Here is a 14,225-nt window from a genome sequence, read left to right on the forward strand (position 1 = left end):
AATCTGTAAATTGCTTTGGGTAGTATGGACATTTTGATTATCTTAATTCTTCTGATCCATGAACATGGTATATGTTTCCATTTTTTTGTGTGTGCCTTCCTTAGTATCTTTCTTTAGTGTTGTGTTGTTTTCTGAGTACAGGTCTTTTACCTCTTTGGTATGGTTTAATCCTAGGTAGTTTATTTTTCTTGTTGCTATAGAAAATGGGATTTCTTCCACTGATTTCCTTCTGATATTTCATTGTTTTACAAAAATGCCTTTGATTTCTGAATATTGACTGTATCTCCCTGTTTTGCCAAATTCACTTATTAGGTTGAGTAGTATTTTGGTGAAGTCTGTGAGGTTTTTTATGTACACTATAATGTCATCTGCAAACAGTGACAGATTTACTTCTTCCTTTCCAATTTGGATGCCTTTTATTTCTTTTTCTTGTCTGATTGTTGTGGCTAGGACTTCCAATACTATGTTGAAGTGGTAAAAGCCGACATCCTTGTCTTGTTCCTGATCCCAGTGGGAAAGCTTTTAGTTTTTGTCTGTTTAGTATGATATTGGCTGTAGGCTTCTCATGTCTGACCTTTATTATGTGGAGGTATGCTCCTTCTACTCCCACTTTGCTGAGTGTTTTTATCATAAATGGGTGCTGTGCCTTATCAAATGCTTTTTCCACATCTATTGATATGTTCATGTGATTTTTGTCTTTCCTTTTGTTTATGTGATGTATTACGTTTATTAATTTGTGAATATTGAACCATCTTTGCATCCCTGGAATGCATCTCACTTGATCATGTTGTATGATCTTTCTAATGTATTACTGGGTGTGGTTTTTAATATTTTGTTGAGGATTTTAGTGTCTATGTTCATCAGTGATATTGGCCTGAAGTTTTCTTTCTTTGTTATGTCTTTATTTGGTTTTGGGATTGGGATGATGCTGGCTTCATAAGAAGAGTTAGCATCTTCACTCTTCTTGGATTTTTGGAATAGTTTTTGAAGCATAGGGGCTTAGCTCTTCCTTAGATGTTTTGTAAAATTCTCCTGTGAAAGGGTCCAGTGCAGGGCTTTTGTTTGCCACGACTTTTTTTGATTACTGCTTCAATTTCATCAGCTGTTAGAAGATTACATTTTTCTAGAAATTTTTCCATTTCACCCACATTTTCAAATTTCTTGGCATATAGTTGTTTGTAGTATTTCTTACAATCCTTTGTATTTCTGTTGTATCCGTTGTAATCTCTCCTCTTTCATTTCTGATTTTATTTTGGTCCTTTTTCTTTTTCTTGATGAGTGTGCTTAAGGGTTGTTGATTTTGTTTATCTTTTCAAAGAACCAGATCCTGGATTTATAACCCTTTGAATTGTTCTTTTAGTCTCTATGTCACTTAATTCTGCTCTGAACTTGGTTATTTCCTTCCTTTGACTCCCAGTGGGCTTTGTTTGTTATCAGTTCTCCAGTTCTTGTACATCTAGGATTAGGCTGTTTATTTGAAATGTTTCTCTCTTTTTTAGGTAGTCCTGATCACTATGAATTTCCAACTCATGACTGCCTTTGCTGTGTCCCATAAATTTGGGGATGTGGTGTATTCATTTTCATTTGTTTCCAGAAACTTTTTGTTTTCTTCCTTGATCTCATTTTTAACCCATTCATTGTTTAATAGTGTGCTATTTAGTCTCCATGATTTTGAGTGTTTTTGAGTTTTTTCCTTGAGGTTAGTGTCTAGTTTCAAGCGCTCATAGTTCAAGAAAGTGCTTGCTATGATTTTAATTTTCTTGAATTTGTTGAGGCTTCTTTTGGGTCCTATCATGTAGTCTATCTTTGAAAATGTCCCATGTACATTTGAAAGGAAAATGTATTTTACTTCTTCTGGATTAAAGTTTCTTTCCCTATATATATATATCAGTTAAGTCCATTTGGTCTGTGGCATTGTTCAATGCCTCAGTATCCTTGTTGATATTTTGTATGGAAGATCTATCCATTTTTGAAAGTGGGGTTTTAAAATTTAGTGTAAATGTGTTGCTGTCTGTATCTTTCTTGAAGTCTTCCAAGATTTTCCTTAAACATTTGGGTGCTCCTATTTGGGGTATATATATGTTTATAATGTTTATGTCTTTTTGATGGATTCTTTACTTGATTATTATGAATTGTATGTCTGTGTCTCTTTTCTAGCCTTTGTTTTGAAGTTTATTTTGTCTGATATGAGTATTGCTTCACCAGGTTTTTTTTCTGGCCCATTTGTTTGAAATATTTTTTCAACCCTTACTTTCAGTCTGTGTAGGTCTTTTTTTTTCTGAAATGTGTCTCTTGTAGGCGGCATATGTGTAGGTCATATTTTGTTATCCAGTCAGCTACTCTATGTTTTTTAATTGAAACATTTAACCCATTTATATTTAAGTTTACTATTGATAGGTAGTTACTCATTTTCCCCCATTGTACCTGTGTTCCCCTTTCTCTTGCTTTTTTTCTTCTTCTTCTTAGAGCAATTCCTTTAGCATATCTTGCAGTTCTGGTTTAGTGGAGGTGTATTTTTTCAGCCTTCTTTTGTCTGAGAAACTCCTTATTTCACCTCCCAATTTAATTGAGAGCCTTGCTCAGTAGAGTAGTCTGGGTTGCAAGCCTTTGTTTTTCATTACTTTGAATATTCTTGCCATTCCCTTCTGGCTTGTGGTGTTTCTGTTGAGAAATTAGCTTCTGGCCTTACTGGAGTTCCCTGGCATGTTACTTCCTATTTCTCCTGTGCTGCTTTTAAGATTCTCTCTTTGTCTTTAAAACTTGTCATATTAATTATGATGTATCTTAGAGTAGGACTCTGGGTTTATCTTTATTGGGACCCTTGTGCTTCAAGAAGTTGCATTGCTTTTCCACTCCACAGGTTTGGGAATTTTTCTGTCATATTTTTTCAAACAGGTTTTTTTTTATCCCTTGTTCCTTTTCTTCTCCTCCTGGTATTCCTATGATTTTAATGTGATTCAAATATTGAATGTTGTGGTCTTGCAGTTACCTTAAGCTATCTTCATATTTCATGTATTTTTTTGTGCTACTGCTCCACCTGGGTTTTTCTTTCTTTCTTGTCTTCCAGCTCACTTATTTAGTCCTCTGCTTCATCCAGCCTGTTTGTAATTCCTTCTAGTGTATTTTTCATGTCAGAAATTGTATTCTTTATTTCTTCCTGGTTCTTGTTTATATTTTCTATTTCCTTTTTCATATTCTTTTAGTTCTCACTCAGTTCCTTGTAGTTGCCTGTGAGTTCCTTGAGCATCCTATCACCATTCTTTTGAATTCTATATCTGATAGTTTGCTTACCTGCATTTCATTTAGTGTTTTTACTACCAAGTCCTACATTCCTTTCTATTGCAGGTTCTTTTCCTTGTCTCCTCGTTTTAGGAGAGTCTTTTTCTTTTTTCTGATTCCCAATGCTCTGTTTTTCTAGCTGTTCTCATAGGGTGAGCTTCTGTGGTAGGGGTTCTGTGGGACCCAGTGGCACAGTCTCTTTGATCTTCTTGTGTGGATGCTCTAGGGTTGCCATTTCTTCCATTTGTGTGGGCTCTTTTGTTGTATTTGGGCTTTACCTGTTGGTGGCCCCTTTGTTGGGGTTCTCCCAACAAAGGGGCCAGTGGGTTTACTGGTATTCACAACTCCCACCTCATCTTGTGTGTGATCAGGGATAGAGTGAAGGTGCAGTGGAGTAAGGCAACAGGGGAGTATTCTATGAGATTTAAAGTACTAACATGTAGAGACAGATAGGAGGTCCTTTGGAGAAGTACAGCAATATCTATGGTGTTTCACCCAACTAGCCACTTTTTATAAAAGGTGAAAAAGGGATGACTCTTATTAGAAGGGAAAAAGAATGTGTAGTGATTCCAGAAAGCAGCACATTTATGTGAGGGTAGATCGTAAGCTATAGTGAAAGTAAGGGACAGAAACTTGGCATAGTGTGTGAGAGAATAAAGTTAAACACAAAGTAATAAAACTCAGTAAGATGATGAAATGGATTAAGACCAGGGAAGGTTGCTGTGTGGGATTTGGAGTAACAATAATATGATAAGAAATATATAATCAGAATAAAGAGTAAAAGACCAAGAGTAGTATGTTATTGGAATACAAATGGAGTTAATGAGGAAAAATTAGAGTGCAATATGAAAGGGAGAGTAAAGAAAACCAATCAAACAATGAAGTCACACAAACCAGAAAAAAAACTAAATGGAAAGAAGTAAAATTAACAATAATAATAATAATATAAAAATGAAAAAATAAAATGCAAGTTCTGAAGGATAGCAAGTTGCAACTTGTCTCAGTTGTTGGTTAGCCTTGTGACTTCTTTTTGGGTCTGTCTTTGGTTTCCTCTTAGCTCCAGGTATTATTGTCTTATAGTTGAGGAAAAAAATGCCTCCTGCTGGCTTTAAACCTGTCCAATGGGTTTTGCTGGTTTTCCTGGATGCTGCAGTCAGAGAAGGCTGGGTTCCTGAGTTCCATTTTTTTTCCTTTGCTGTGGTTCTGTGCGGATGGGGGCTCAGTCTGGGCTACAACATTCACAGGTACCCAGTTTCCTTTCCACACCCTCAGAGTGATGTGTGGCCCACACTGTCCACTGCTCATATATGCAAGACAAATGCCTATTGTTCACTTCATTGTGCAGCCCTTTGATTAGTACATGAGGTGCACTGAGTGGAGCAAATCATACCTCTCCTCCTCCCTCTTTGTTGGCCTGGGTCTGCATGAACCTCAAGTCCCTTCAGGGCCATTTAGTCCCCCTATTAAATTAAGTCTCTGGGTGCTGCTACCTCTCTGAGTCCCTACTGTCCCCCTTTGATCAGTCTGTGAGGTGCCCCAAGTGGTAGGAAATCACATCCTCCCTCTTCTCAGGCATGGCTGCTTCATGCAAGCGCTCCTTGCACAGTATCTGAGAGTTTTGTTCGAGTGAATTCCCTTGTTTGCAGCAGGCTGTTCCTAACAGGCACCTGGCTTTCCACACAGACCAACTCTGACCAGTTCAGAGACTACCTGGTTCTCAGCCAGTCATGGCCCATCTCTTCTCCCATCTCTATGTGTGACCCAGCTTACCAGTTGCTCTGGTGCTGTACCAGCCAGCAACCACAGTCCCAGCCAGTGTATGCCACCAGCTGTGTGTGTCTTACTGCAGCTTTATCCCCTCAGCGATGTTAAGCATCCAGGTTTCTCCTGGTGCTGGTCTGTAAACTCACCCCTCTAGGAGGGGAGGGAGCTGCCAAGTTACAATTGCTGACCAGGCTCTCCTTCAGAGCTACTATAGCAGCCATAGTCTCCAGCACAGGGCCCAGGGACCCTCCCATCAGCCTGCAAAATTTCTTTACCATCCATTTTTATACATCATCTGCATTCTTTGGCTTCCAAACTTTGTATCAGCTGGAATTCTGTTGTCTGTTTGCTGTGTTCCTTGAAAGATCAGCTAGGTGTCCCAGTTGGGTACACAAGAACAAGTGGGTTTATGTCACTTGCCTTGCCATCATCTTTGAGTATTAGTCTTTTTGTTAAGTGTATTTGTAGGTAATTTTTATTTGACACAATTGTAAGTAGGATTATTTCCTTATGACACTTCATTATTGGTGTATCAAAATAAAACCTATTTCTGAAAGTTAATTTTATATCCTACTACTTTACTGAATTTTTTATCAGTCCTAGTAGTTTTTGGTGGAATTCTTAGTGTTCACTGTATACAATATAATATCTCCTGTAAATAATAACAGTTTTACTTCTTCCTTTTCAATTTGGCTGCCTTTTATTTCTTCATTGTGCCTGATTGCTATGGCTAGAACTTCCAGTATATGTAGGATAAGAGTGGTAAAAGTGTACATCCCTGTCTTGTTTCTTATCTTCAGGGGAACTTTTAGTTTTTTCTTATTGAATATGATGTTACCTGTGGGCTTGCCACATATGGCCTTTACTATTGTGAGTTATGTTCCCTCTATTTCCCCTTTGCTGAAAGTTTTTATCATAATTGAGTGCTGCATATGGTCAAATGCTTTTTTGCCATCTGTTGAATGATCATATGATTTTTATCTTTCATTTTGTTTATGTGATGTATAACATTAATTATTTGCAGACATTGTGCCAACATTGCGTGCCAGGAATAAATCACATTTGATTGTAGTGTATGATCCTTTTAATGTATTGTTGGATTTGGTTTGCTAATATTTTTTTGAAGATTTTTGCTTCTATGTTCATTATGGATATTAGCATTTAATTTTCTTTCATTGTAGTGTCTTTATCTGTTTTGGAATTAGGGTAGTGCTGTCCTCATAAAATGAACTTCAGAGTCTTCCTTCCCCTTGAATTTCTTAGAATAGTTTAAGAAGGATAGGTGTTAGTTCTTCTTTAAAAGGTTGGTAAAATTTACCTGAGAAGCCATCCAGTCCAGGACATTTGTAGGGGGGCTAGTTTTTTTTATTACTGTTTCAATTCTGTTCATTGTAAATGATCTGTTTACTTATTTTATTTCTTCTGGATGCAGTTGTGGAATATAGTATGTTTTTAAGAATTTATCCATTTTTCCCAGATTGTCCAGTTGGTTGGCATATAGTTGAAATATTTTCTTATAATCTTTGAATTTCTGTGGTCTCAGTTGTTACTTCCCTTTAATTTCTAATTTTACTTATTTGTGTTCTCTCACTCTTTTTTTGATGGGTCTGGATAAAGAGTTATCAATTTTGTTTATTTTTCAAATAAACATACCTTGGCTTCATTGAAGTTTGTTTTGTTTTTTTAGTCTCTATTATTTAAATTTCTGTTCTGATCTTTATTATTTTATTGCTTCTACTCACTGTGTGCTTTGTCTGTTACCCCTTTTTTAGTGTTTTTTAAGGTGCAAGATTAGATTATTTATTTGAGATGTTTCTTGTTTTTGAGGTTGCCCTGCAATGCTATGAATTTTCCTCTTAGGACTGCTTTTATTGTGTCCATATCTTTGGGATTGATATGATTTCATTTTCATTTGTTTCAAGGTAGCTTTTGATTTCTTCCTTTATCTCATTGTGAACCCATCATTCTTCAGTAGCATGTTATTCAGCCTCTGTATGGTTTGTGTTTTTCAGAATTTTTTAGTAATTGATTTCTTATTTCATACCATTGTGGTTGGAGAAGATGTTTGACATGATTTCAATATACTGAAAATTATTGAGCCTTGTTTTGTGGCTCAACATGTAGTCTATCCTTGGGAATGTTCTATGTGAATCCTTTCAAGTGAAAAGAGTGTATATATTGCTGTTTTGGGATAAAATCCTTTGAAAATATTCAATGAAATCCATCTAGTCTGGTGTGTTGTTTAAGACTGCTGATTCATTGTTGATTTTTATCTGAAAGATCTATCCATTGATGTCAATCATGTGTTAAAATCCTCTACTATGACTGTATTATATAGTCAATCTCTCATTGTATGTTCATGAAGATTTACTGTTTATATTTAAGTGCTCCTAGGTAGGCAGCATAAATGCTTATAAGGGTTATATTTTCCTGTTAAATAGATCCCTTTATCATCATATTCTTCTTTGTGTCTTACTATAACCTTTGTGTTAAAGTCTATTTTGTCTGATATAAGTACTGCTATCCCAGCTTTAATTTCCCATTGCGTGAAATATTTTCTTCCATCTTTTTACTTTCAGTTTGTGCGTATCTTTCTTTTTGAATCGGGTCTCTTGTAGATAGCATATACAAGGGTCTTCTTTTCTAATCCATTCAGTTATCTTGTACCTTTTGATTGGAGAATTTAAGCTATTTACATTTAAAGTGTTTATTGATAGGTACATATTTATTGCCACTTTATTTTTTGTAACCTGTTCCTCTTTTTTTCCTTCTTAAATAAGTACTTTAACAGTTCTTACAATACTCATTTGTTGGTAATGAATTCATTTAGTGCTTTGTTATCTGAGAAGCTCTACAGTTCTTCAATTTTAAATGATCGTCTTGCTGAGTATAGTAGTCGGGGGTGGGGGGTTGTTTTTTGTTTTTTGTTTTTGTCCTTGCTTTTCATCACTTTGACTATTTTCTGCCAATGCTTTCTGTCCTGAAATGTTTCTGATGAGAAAACAGCTGTCAGTTTAATGAGAGTTTCCTTGTAGATAACTAACTATTCTTCCCTTGTTGTTTTAAACATTTGATCTCTGTCTTTAACCTTTGCCATTTTAATTATGATGTTTCTTGGTGTAGGCCCCTGTAGTTTTATCTTTTGGGGACTCTCCCTTCTTTCTGGACAGGTGTGTCTTTTTACTTCACCAAGTTAGGGAAGTTTTTAGTCATTATTTCTTAAAATTGATACTCAATCCTTTTGCTCTCTCCTCCTTCTAGTACCCCTATGACGCGGATCTTCTTGTTATACTTAATGTTGTTCCAGAGGTTCTTTAAACTATTCTTATTTTAAAAATACTTTTTTTTGCTGCTCTAATTGGATGTTTTCTGCTACTTTGTCTTCTAAATTGCTGATTTGGATTTCTCTGTTTTATCTAGCCTGCTGTTGAATCTTTCCAGTGTATTCTTCACTTCAGATATTGTATTCTTCATTTTTGCCTGGTTCTTTCTTATGGTTTCTATGTCCTGTTTTATGCCCACTACCTTTTTTTAAAGTTTGCACTGAGTTAATCCATTCTTACTCTGTGTACCATGAGATATTTTATAACCATTGTTTTGAACTCTGTATCTAGTAGATTGCTTACCTCCATTTTATTTAGTTCTTTTTCTGGGGATTTCCCCTGTTCTTTCATTCCGGGCATGTTCCTTTGTCTCCTCATTTTGGCTACCTCTCTGTATTTGTTTCTGTGTATTAGCACATCTGCTATGCCTCCCAGTCTTGGTTTGGTGTCATTATATACCAGGTGTATTGTGAGGTTTGGTTGCAGTCTCCTTCATCACCTGAACTAGATGATCCAGGAATGTCTCTTGTGTGGGTTATGTGACCTCCCTGTTGTATATGAGTTTTTATTGCTCTTGATCTTTAGTGGGTAGGGTTGACCTTCCAGTTGGCTGACAATGAGTGTTGACTATGACCATAGTTTATGAGATGTTATGCAGTGGCTGACACCATGAAGCAAAATTTGCCACAGCAGGGTCTGGCGCCTGCCGAGATTTTGTGTCTGCTACTTTTGGAACTAATTGGATTGTGCCTTGATGTTTTATGAGTCTGTCTAGCAAGGGACACTGGTCCAGGTAAATATCAGGCATTGCCTGTGACTGGCCCTCGGCTACCTGTTTGGAAATACAAAGTGATTCACAGTTTGTGAATCACTGGGCCTCTGCTGGGCCTGGGTGTGTGGGGGAGAGGCCAGGCTGTACACCATAGTTGGTTTTTGCCAGGACCAAGTCTTGGTGCAGGCCAGCAAAAGGCCCAAGGCACTCCAAGATTTACCTTTGCCTGCTGGCTGACTATTAGTCTCAGTTACTGAAAGAGCTTCTGGAAGTGTGCAAGTTACATGAGGGAGGTTTCTATGAATCTCCTGGTAGGAGCAAGTAGTGATCACCAGATTTACAGATTTAAACTCAGGACCAGTGCTGGGTCTGAGGCAAAAGTCTCTAGGTACACCATAGCCAGGTGCTATCTGCTGTGTGTCCATGGACCCTTGTGGCAAGGCAGGGTCTCAGGGATTCATCAGGTTGAGACCAGTGGCATACATTTGTCAGGCCCAAACAGAAGATTTTGCTTTGTGAAGGGAGAGCTCTCTACTGGAATGGTGGTGCTCATCAGACATGCAAGAGAAAAATGGCCCTTACCCTTAAAGCCCCACAACTCAGTCTGTCCTTGAATCTGCCTGGAACTCCTCAAGAGTCTTCCAAGAGAGTATGTATAGCAGGTCTACTCTGGCCAAAGAGCATGAGCTAGGCAGGTCAGGGCCATTGAGAGTTGGTGGGGGGTGCTAGTGGATCTCTTGTTGGGGGGCATGAGGGTCTCTCTGGTGCATGGCACAGGAGCCCCAGAACCATATACTTAGACTCTAACACACCCTGAATCTTCCTGTATCTCTACACCATGTACCCAGGCAGCTGTCTTCTCTGCAGGGCATGAACTCAACAGGGCCAGGTGACAGGGACTTAATAGGGTAGGTCTAGTGCATTCCTCCAGGTCAATGCAGTATAGAGGCTAGTGCTCAACTTAGGAAAGATGGCATTTCTGTACAGTGTGGGAAATACATTCAACACATGGATCATGGCAGCTGTCCCTTTAGCTCTCTCCTTGGAGCCACAAATCCTAGTTTGTACTCACACAACTCCAGTCTGCTCCAGTCTGCTTTCCCTCTGCCAGCCCAGGGTAAGTGGCTTGAACAAAATTTTGTGTGCTGGTTCTTTAAGAGGGTGCTTGGGTTTCTAGAAGACTGCTGTCTCTCCCTAGAGGACAGAATCTCTTGATTATTACTGAAATAGGTCCCCTTCCTTCTCTTCTTGCCTCCCAACTTCCACTGTGCTCATTAATTAGTAATTAAATATCCCTCTTCTACTCAAACTTGTGGCTTCCATCCACTGAGTAAAAGTCAAATTGCTTAGGACGCCTGTAATACTTAAGTAATCTTGTTAGCCTTTATCTCATGTCTCTTACTACTCCATCCTCCCCAGCGACACTGTCTTTCTTGTTATTCCTCAAATGTACCAAATATATTTCTACTTTAGATATCTAAGTAACTTTCTCCAAATATCTAAGCAACTAATCACTTCCTTCAAATCTTTGCTTAAATGTTCTTACTATTTTTATTGTTGTTCAAATATAGTTGTCCCCATTTTCCCCCAAAACTCTCCTCCTTTGCTGCCCACTCCCACCTTCCACATTCAACCCTCCCCGCCCCCCGACCATTGTCTTTGTCCATGGGTCCTTTATACAGGTTCGTTGATAACCCTTACCCTTCTTTCCTCCATTATCCCCCTCTCCACTCCCCTCTGGTTACTGTCAGTTTGTTCTTTATTTTTATGTCTCTGGTTCTATTTTGGTCATTTGTTTGTTTTGTTAATTAGGCTCCACTTATAGGTGAGATCATATGGTATTTGTCTTTCACTTCCTGGCTTATTGTGAAATAAGCCACACATAACAAAATACTCTCTAGTTCCATCCATGCTGTCACAAAGGGTAAGAGCTCCTTCTTTCTGCTGTGTAGTATTCCATTGTGTAAATGTACCAAAGTTTTTTGATCCACGTACTTACTTATGGGCACTTAGGCTGTTTTCAGCACTTGGCTTTTTTAAATTGCGCTGCTATGAACATTGGGGTACATAGGTTCTTTTGAATTGGTGTTTCAGGATTCTTTTTTTTTTAAATATATTTTATTGATTATGCTATTACAGTTGTCCCATTTCCCTCTTCTCTCCCCTCCACCCTGTACCCCCTCTCCCACCCACGTTCCCTCCCTTTAGTTCATGTCCATGTGTCATACTTATGAGTTCTTTAGCTTCTACATTTCCCGTACTATTCTTCCCCTCCTCCTATCTATTTTCAACCTACATTCTACGCTACTTATTCTCTATACCTTTTCCCCTCTCTCCTCTTCCCACCCCCCTGCTGCTAACCCTCCATGTGCCCTCCATTTCTGTGGTTCTGTTCCTGTTCTAGTTGTTTACTTAGTTTCTTTTGGTTTTGCTTTAGGTGTGGTTGTTAATAATTGTGAGTTTGCTGTCCTTTTACTATACATGTCTTTTCTTTATCTTCTTTTCTTAGATAAGTCCCTTTAGCATTTCATAAAATAAGGGCTTGGTGATGATGAACTCCTTTAACTTGACCTTATCTGAGAAGCACTTCATCTGCCCTTCCATTTTAAATGAGAGCTTTGCTGGATAGAGCAATCTGGGATGTAGGTCCATGTATTTCATGACTTGGAATATTTCTTTCCAGCCCCTTCTTGCCTGTAAGGTCTCTTTGGAGAAATCAGCTGACAGTCTGATGGGAACTCCTTTGTAGGTGACTGTCCCCTTATCTCTTGATGCTTCTAGGATTCTCTCCTTCGTTTTTACCTTGGCTAATGTAATTATGATGTGCCTTGGTGTGTTTCTTCTTGGGTCCGACTTCTTTGGGGCTCTCTGAGCTTCTTGGATTTCTTGGAAGACTGTTCCCTTTGCCAGATTGGGGAAGTTCTCCGTTATTATTTGTTCAAATACGTGCTCAATTTGTTGCTTTTCCCCTTCCCATTCTGGCACCCCTATAATTCAGATGTTGTAATGTTTAAAGGTGTCCTGGATGCTCTTAAGCTTTGCCTCGTTTTTTTGAATTCTTATTTCATCATGCTTTCCTGCTTGGTTGATTCTATCTTCCTTCTGGTCCACTGTATTGTTTTGAGACTCAGATTCCTTCCTTTCACTATTGGCTCTCCTCCGCATATCTTCCTGCATCTCTTTTATGGTAACCTGCATCCTTTCATCTAATCTGCGCCTAAGATCAATCAATTCCGTGAGCTTTCTGATCACCAGTGTTTTGATCTGCGCATCTGATAGATTGGCTATTTCTTAGTCGCTCAAAAGGATGAGTCCCGGAGACTGATCTGTTCTGTTGGAAACATGTCTTATATCTTTCCCTGTCTCTCCTTTTTTTTTCCCTGTCTCTCCTTTTTTTTTTTTCCCGGTCTGGTCGCTCTTGTTATGGTGGGGGGGCAGAGCCTTAGGTGTTCACCAGGGCTGGGCACCCCAGTCGCTAGATTGTGACGTTATATGCGGGGGCGGGGACGGGAGGGAACAATGGCGGTAGTTCCGTTCTCCTGGGCTCAGACTCTTCTCTGGGATCCTGGGCTGCGAGCTCTGCCCTGGTCCACAATCGCTGCCTCACTGGGTCCGCCAGCCGCAGCTTGTGTACTCAGGGATTACTGCTGCATTCTTCCGCCCCGGATGGCTGTCGCGCCAATCTTCGCGCCAAATTTTCCCCGACCTCCACACGCCGCTGACCCGCGCCAGCCCCGCACCCACCCGGCTCGTCTTCTCCTACCAGTCTGGATGTACGGGTCTACTTCAACTTCTTGGCTGTCCGACTTCCATTCAGATAAATCCTCTGTCAGTTCTGGGTGTTATTCTGTCTGTAAATTATTGTTGTTCTAATCTTGGTTGTGCGAGGAGGTACAATGCATCTGCCTATTCCTCCATCTTGCCAGAAGTCAGGATTCTTAGGGTATACTCCTAGCAGTGTGATTGCCAGGTCAAAAGGCAGTACCATTTTTAGTTTTTTGAGGAAATTCCATACTGTTTTCCACAGTGGCTGTACCAATTTGCATTCCCACCAACAGTGTACTAGTCTCTTTTCTCCACAACCTTGCCAGCACTTGTTGTTTGTTGATTTGTTTATTATGGTCATTAACAAATATTAACTTATTAAGGATTCCTGTCTTTGACTTCATCAACACTCCTTGTCTCTTACCTGATTTTTAAAAAATCCTCCTCTAAAGATTTTTTAAAATTAATTTTAGAGAGAGAGGAAGGGAAGGAGGGAATGGAGGAAGGAAGGGAGAGGAGACAGAGAGGGAGATATCCATGTGAGAATGTTACCTGCTTTTTTTTTTTCCTGTAGCATTTATTACCTTCTAACATACAATAAAATTTAGTTAATTAGCACCTATTTTCTGTCTCCCAAAGAAAATAAGGTCCATGAAGGTAAAGATCTTTGCTTTGTTTACTGTCATATTGAAAGCTTCTAGAATAGCACCTTTCATAATGTTAAGTGAATGTTTTTAAAAGAAGCAACTATATGAATGGAGGTTATTTCAGTGCCTGTATTATTCATAGATGCATAAAGTTGTAACTGAGTCCAGCCATCTTCTTAATTTCTCCTTTTTAAAAATTAACTTTCCATAATAGTCAACATACAAATTATATTACTTTTAGGTGTGCAAAAATGATTAGACATTTATAGACCTAAAGAAATGATTGTCCCAATAAGTCTAGTACCCATCTGACACCACATATGGTTATCACAAAATTATTGACTATATTTCTTATGTTGTACTTGGTATCTGTATAACTACTTTTATTTTCTTATTTTTCTTTTATTTCCCTTAAGGAGACATATACAAAAACAATGTTACTGAGAACAATGTCAAAAAACTTACTGCCATTTTATTTTTTTCTTGGTTTATGGTTTCAAATCTTACAGTTAAGTATACTCCATTTGAGTTTTGTTTTTAGATTCCACATAAGAAAACGGTATAGTATCTTTTTGCATTTATCTGTGCAGTTTTCCCACCATCAGTTGAAAAAACTGTCTTCACCCCACTGTACATCCTTGCCTCTTTTGTTATAGAATAATTGACCATATAGGC

General features: G+C 38.5%; 1 protein-coding gene and 1 long non-coding RNA gene across 2 annotated transcripts in view; one reads left to right on the plus strand and one right to left on the minus strand.

The window, feature by feature from the left end:
- ZNF570 (zinc finger protein 570) overlaps positions 1 to 14,225 on the plus strand; it is a 40,645-nt gene that overhangs the window by 23,463 nt on the left and 2,957 nt on the right. The gene's annotated exons all lie outside the window — the stretch shown is intronic.
- LOC118497692 lies at positions 1,373 to 9,165 on the minus strand. Its single transcript, XR_004900213.1, has 3 exons — positions 9,152 to 9,165; positions 4,947 to 4,950; positions 1,373 to 1,720 (listed from the first exon to the last, which is right to left on the minus strand). It is a non-coding gene; the product is annotated as an uncharacterized LOC118497692 (long non-coding RNA).

The sequence above is a fragment of the Phyllostomus discolor genome, chromosome 12 (assembly GCF_004126475.2).
Source record: "Phyllostomus discolor isolate MPI-MPIP mPhyDis1 chromosome 12, mPhyDis1.pri.v3, whole genome shotgun sequence".
Classification (NCBI taxonomy): Eukaryota; Metazoa; Chordata; class Mammalia; order Chiroptera; family Phyllostomidae; genus Phyllostomus; species Phyllostomus discolor.